The sequence below is a fragment of the Triticum urartu genome, chromosome 5A (assembly GCF_056163025.1).
Source record: "Triticum urartu cultivar PI428250 chromosome 5A, HENAU_Tu73, whole genome shotgun sequence".
In the NCBI taxonomy this organism is placed as follows: domain Eukaryota; kingdom Viridiplantae; phylum Streptophyta; class Magnoliopsida; order Poales; family Poaceae; genus Triticum; species Triticum urartu.
Window position 1 is genome coordinate 652591943 of NC_141877.1, and position 6999 is coordinate 652598941.

The 6999-nt window shown below is 42.3% G+C and overlaps 1 pseudogene; it reads right to left on the bottom strand.

Annotated features, from left to right (window-relative positions):
* Positions 1-620: 620 nt before the first annotated feature.
* On the bottom strand, positions 621-3881 carry LOC147973793 (pentatricopeptide repeat-containing protein At4g14850-like; annotated as a pseudogene).
* Between the last annotated feature and the right edge of the window lie 3118 nt (positions 3882-6999).

Sequence of the window (6999 nt, forward strand, 5' to 3'; positions counted from 1 at the left end):
ATGTTCATGACATGGCCCCAAGTGTGGAGCGAACCTAGCAACTCGAAAGTAGACGCCACACCATCTGAAGGTAGTAAGATGCCACAGTCGAATCACTGAAACCATTCTGAAGCACGAAAGTGGGACCGCCGAACGGCCTCAGCTTCAGCTAGACGTGATTACTTAGCATTCATATAAGGGCAAACCCACATATTTCCTCTCTGCAATTTATGTTGTCCCTGCCTGAATATCATGAGAATCGCAACAAAATCCCAGTTAAAGTGAGTCAGAAGAGAACCTCCCAGAGCATGGGGTCATAACTTAATCAGTAAACAGCCATGCCCAACTGCCCAAGAAGAAATATTTCCTGTTGTGCCATGTTCCAAACACTGTTGTCCTGATTCGGGCTTCATATGCCACAGGTTCGATCAAATATTCTCACTAACCACTACACCAATAGGATTCTAGAGAATGTTAATCATGTATTTGAAGGTCAACTGCCCTGTCGTAACCAAAACATGAAAACAAGTAGATTTTCCGGCAACAATCTGGAGTACCTCGTCTGGGTAACAATTCTGGCATCATGTTTAATACTAAGGATTTCACCAATAGTTCTGGTATCATGCTTTATGATAAAGATTTCACCAATAATCCCTAGAACTGCAAACATCTTGCTTAAATGTGTGGTACCTAGTGACATTCCTTACCGCAATCACTCTGTCAATCACGATGCTAGCATACTTGAAGAATTCATGATAGCGTGCACATATTCTAACTTCCCTGATGGCACAGACCCGCTAATCAATCCATTTGAAAGGGCCAACCTTTCACTGTGATGCCATAGCCCCTCGCCTTACCTCCTTGTATCCTAACTTCTCTACCTCTGTAATCTATTCATTTAACTTGTCATATATATCGAACAATTTATCATGCCTCCTCTCAATCAGCGACAAACAGATGTACCTACCCTCTCACCTCAATACAACTTCGACCGACTTCTTTTCTAACTCGCAGTCCATCATTGCAGTCCCTGACTCGATCAACGTGATCGATGTCAGAGCCCGACACATCACCTCACACCCCCTTAGTTGTACGACTCTGCAAAGCTACTATCGGGTGCCAAGGGTGATACCTCGTATAGCACTTTGATGAGATCTCTGTAGTGTAGCTAATAGGTCGTGGTCTACGGAGGGTGATTCCTCCTTCACCACTCTCGATAACGATTCTGTCATGCAACACACAGATACATGGATACTTTGACTTTACCCCCAGAACCATGTGAAAGACAGGTCGGCCCCAAGGGGTACCCGCGAGAGTTACTGTTTCTGCAGGACTGGCGGTACCATCCTTCCTTCCTGTTGTGGAGTCAACATTGGCTGAATCATCCTTTGTGTAGAAGTGCATGTTCTAGCCAATGCAACCAAAAGACCGATCTGATGGAAAAGACTAGGCAGCACATTATACGTCAACACTCTCCCTCACATGTGGCTTCCTCAGTCCTAAACGTGGACCGAAAGTGGGCTGCAATTTAATTGCGCCAGCCGGGTCTTGAACTCAAGACCTCTTGGCTCCTATACCATATAGAAGCGCATGCTCTAGCCAATGCAACCAAAAGTCTAAACTGATGGAGGGAGGCGAGCAATATATTTCAACACTCCTCCTCACATCTAGGCTATTTTAGTCCTTACACGTGGGATCGATGTAGACCGCAGAATCGTTTTATTTAATACTGCGTTGGCAGGGTCTTGAACTCAAGACCTTTTGGCTCCGATACCATGTAGAAGTGCATGCTTTAGCCAGTGCAACCAAAAGACCGATCTGATGAAGAGACTAGGCAGCACATTATACGTCAACACTCTCCCTCACGTGTAGCTTCCTCAGGCCTAAACGTGGACCGAAAGTGGACTGCAATTTAATTGAGCCAACCGGGTCTTGAACTCAAGACCTCTTGGCTCCGATATCATGTAGAAATGCATGCTCTAGCCAATGCAGCCAAAAGACCGATCTGATGGAGGGAGGCGGGCAATATATTTCAACACTTTGGGTTAATCTCCAATAGGCGCTGCCCCATAATTCCCGTCATATCATCCTCACGGTGAACCACACAGCCTGTTAGGAGTGTCGGTCACACAGACACAGGTGCATCTGGCTTGCATGGCATTGTAGAAGCAATGATATCCGCATCGTCCTCAAGGCGTCCCACCCGAGCCATTGCACCAATCACAAATGTGTAATGTTCAAGACTAGGCTTGACCTTGTACTTTGACTGCATTGCTTCCAACCAAAACTCAGCCTCTCTTGTTGCAACAACATTACTACATGCTGTGAGAAGAGCAAGAAACGTCGGCCCATCAGGCTCAAAGCACGACTCCATCATCTCATGGAACAACCCGTTAACCATCTCGACATCCCCCTGCTGTGTAAGCGCAGCCAACATGACATTCCACGTGATCAAGTTCCGATCATCACCCAACCACCTTCCGTGCATGCTCCACACCCCCGGCCTTCCCATATGCATCCAGCAATTCCAAGAGACACATTTCCATCAAGTCCAATCACCAGTGCATGCACCATGGAGGGCGTGAAGACGTGGCGCCATGGAGGGCGGCATGGAGCAGAGGAGGGAGGGGTGAAGGAGACGTGCTGAGGAGGTGGCGGAGAAGTGGGAGCACGGAGGAAGGGGAGGAGGAGGAAACGGAAGACAACGCGGAGGTGAGCGAGGCGGCGGTGGGGCGGAAGGGGAGGCGAGGGAGGAGGGGCTGCGAGAGCGACAGAGGAGAAGGTTGTAGTCGGAGCTAGAGGCAGAGGAGATATTGATGAGGACTGTGTGGAGCACCGCTGGGTCGTCGCCACCGTGATGGCCACGGTGGCCGTAGCCGTGACGGAGGCGGTCGCATGCGTGGGGTGAAGGACGGCGGCAGCGGCGGGCTGGGATGTGAGGCGAGCTGGTGGTTTTTCTAGATGTGCTCTAGTTATTGCACATCTAAATAAGTGAATCAAGCATAAAAAGAAAAAGAAAAAAGAAAAAGGAAATACCCACACTAAGATCAATGATATAGGACTTAGATGTGCAATACTTATGACACATTTAGATGTGTTTTAGCAAAACTGAAAAAAAAACTGGTGTGATGACTGCGGTGGTTGATTGGTGGGCCCTGCATGCATGCAGTAGGATCTGGCGAATATTTTGGCTTCTAGCATATGCACCAACTTAAAAAAATCTTCCTAGAGCTATACTTCCAACTGCAGCGTCTCTCTCTTGTACTCCATAATTCACTAGAGGCTGGGGAGCCACCTAAGACGGGCATGTGCGCTCCCATCCTAATTATGCACATGGTATAACAACTACCATTATGTACATGAACACTGGCGTTGGGAAAATAAAATGACACACAATTTCTTTATGCAATCACCAGCAAGTAAATTAGGCAAAGAAATGACACAGACTAGTTTGGCATCATTTTGCTTAATTAATATGCAGTCAAGTTTAGAGGTTTACATATCCACAATCTGAAGGCCTGTGATACAAATCATATATATCCAGAAATGTGTGTTTCATCTCCTTCAATATCTCGCCGAGAAACGCATAGGCCTCGAATAGGCTTTCGCACATCTGGCAGCAATCGGCGCTTCCTCGGCTCCCCTGCAGCTTAGCTACTTTCCCGATGTGCACAAGTATAGCTCTAGGAAGATCGTGGATGGACTGACAACTCCACATTTTTCGCTCCCCTCCTACGCGACCCACACACTTGCCTAAATGAGATGCAGGGCGAGATCAAGACGGGCGGCGGCGGCGGCTCACCGGAGCAAAACTAGCCAGTGAGAGTGACAGGATCCACCACCTACATCAGCACGTGGCTCGTCCGCACCGTACTCCAGTAGGGCCACCGTCTCCACGGCATGGCGAGGGACCTAGATGTGCCACCTATTCGTTTGCAGACCTATACTGAAAATCAATCAACAATGGAACCAATTCAACATCTGATTACGACACGATGAGAGCAAGCATCTTGAGTTTTAGTAACCATACAGAAGAAACCATAAGTTGGACAACATATAGACTACAAACAATTTTTTGTTTGAGAAAAGATAGAAAAGTCCAACAAGCAACCCTTCAGGAAGGCAATATATAACCAGAAAAACTAAAACAACGCCAAAATCTTATAGACACAATCTATTTGAATAAAATTCAACTCCCTATTTTGTTATCAGGATTTAGAGCATATTCCAAAAGGTCGCATTCTTAAGATTTTAGCAAATGTAACTACAACTAACAGTTCTGTTAGGGGGGGGGGGATTTAAAAGGTTGTTGTTGTTGGTAATCATTTCTGTGGCCATGAGATCATGAAATGGTTCCTTCCTAAAAAATATCATATGTACTGGTTAGTCTTTACTCAAGCTTCTCGGTATGCTCCAAACTCCGGACAAGATATACGTAAGCATGTTTCCTGTAAGTGATATGATTAAGAGAAAGATAAACATGAAAATTTTTCAACTATGGCTAATACAACTTACAGACTATTGATACTAAATTTGTGCATCTCAATAGTTTCATAAAATAGGTTGCATACACACTTAATGAAGAATGTCAAAACTCACGAATTAAAACATCAGTGACTGGCATTGGGCATTGTTGACCGCATGGGTGGCGGCAAGATCCTAGTTATACATAAGGGCTTCGGTATATCAATCCAAATAAGCACAACATTTGAGTGTCTACATTAACAAGCTAATATAAAATACCTTTCCAGGATAACGTGTGACCAATTACGAAATTGTAGAACTCGAGAATAACTACATAAAAACACACACAAGTGGTTAACACTTGGTTAACTGGTCGAATCTTACATCAAGAACATGAGTACCCATTTCCATTAAATCATTTTTTGTGAGCACACCAAACATTCTTTCACCCAAATCGAGAAAATGTGAAGTCCAAGCTCAACAATGAGACAAATTGCAGCAATGGTACATGAAATTAAACGAAATTACTATATGTGAGCTTACCTTTTCTTCAACAGAGTTAGCCCACAATAGGTTCATACAAAAAATCAAACATATCAACCAAATAGTGATTGCCAATATAATATGGTTGATATACACAAAGATAAACTAAAAGCGGAGGTCTCGGCAGTTTATCTTTATGTTTGATATTGTTCCAATAAATAAGGTGAAGATAACATAGTTTGAAGCTTTGTGGCATATTAAAAGTAAAGAACCCGATATAATAGGCTTTATAAGACATTAGTTATAGGGAACATAATGAAATTAACCACATTACCCGAAATGCAGTTCACCAAACCAGCTGCAACAAAGTCATACCTTTTGGGTTAACTTCCCATGAAATCTTGATAGCATCCAAAGTCGTAAGGTCCTGATTGGCTGGAGAAACAGCCAGAATGATATAAATGGGCTGAAAAAAGACCAAAACAGTTGTTCTTTACACAGTGCATGGCACCATAATTCTAAATCAAACATGCTATTATATGGGATATGGTTGAGCGCGGATCATGTTAGACCAAATATGCGTAACATAAATACTAAATTTGTACATAACCATGAGTCATATAGCTGTGGTGCTGGATATGACATTTTTTGGTTGCTCTAGTTCGTTCTAGGCAGCACAAGTAGATGCAACTATTGTTGAACTTAATAGCCCCTTCTAGTTGCTTTTTGTCTACTTGCTGGCGTGTTTAGTCTACTTGTTGGAAAACATAAACTTTGAGCCTGATTAGCATAAGTGAAGTACTAGAGCAATTTCATACCTCAAAAAATTTAAGTGAAGCACATAGAGCAATTCTAACAAATCAAAGCATCATTATGGCTCTATCAAATAGGTGTGTCCAGCAAGGATGACTGTGACAAACTAAAAAGCAAAACAAGCAAAGACTCATGTAATACAATACGCTCCAAGCAAAACTCATGATATGTGACGAATAAAAATATAGCTCCAAGTAAAATTACCGATGGTCATTAGAAGAAAGAGGGGATGCCTTCCAGGGCATCCCCAAGATTAGTTGCTTGGTTCTCCTTGAATATTACCTTGGGGGTGCCATGGGCATCCCCAAGATTAGGCTCTTTTCACTCCTTATTCCTTCATCCATCGTGATCTCACCCAAAACTTGAAACTTCAATCACACAAAATTTAACAAAACATTCGTAAGATCCGTTAGTATAATAAAGCAAATCACCACTTTAAGTACTATTGCAAACCCATTTATATTTTATTATTGCATTATACATACTTAATTCTAACTTTACCATGGCTTATACCCCCCGGTACAATTCATAGATTCATCAAAATAAGCACACAATGCAACGAAAACGAAATCTGTCAAAAACATAACAGACTGTAGTTACTTTGACCATACTTCTGTAACTCCAAAATTTCTAGAAATTTAGGAAAACGTGGGAAATTTGTATATCAATCATGTGTAAAAAAATTCAGAGCAAGATCATATTTATGTGAATTTAGAAAATTCTAGAACTGGGCGCAAAAGTTTCTATTTTTCAACAGGATCAAATCAACTATCACCCAAATCACCCCAAAGGCTTTACTTGACACAAACACTAATTAAAACATAAAAACACAATCATAACATAAGTATAATTGCATATTTATTGATGAACAGAAAAAAATAAAAAAAATCAAAGGTAACTATTGGGTTGCCTTCCAACAAGCGCTATCGCTTTACGCCCCTAGCTAGGCATAATGCAAAGATTCAAGTATTGTCTTCTTTAATTTTTGCTATCTTTGTAAGAGTTTTCTCAAACTCGGGAGGCTCTTTATGCTTCCCAATATTTTTAGGAAATGAGACCATCTTGAGATCCAAAATATCAAATCGCTTATTACACAAAGTAATCAAACTATTCATGCGATTGAGGTTTCCACTAATATTTTTGAGAGGTTCATTAGACTTTTGCAACGCAACCAAAATTTTCTGTATATCACCCAATTTGTCTAATAATTGAATCCCTTCTTGAGTAAAATTAAATCCGTTTTGTGGTGGTGGAACTCCC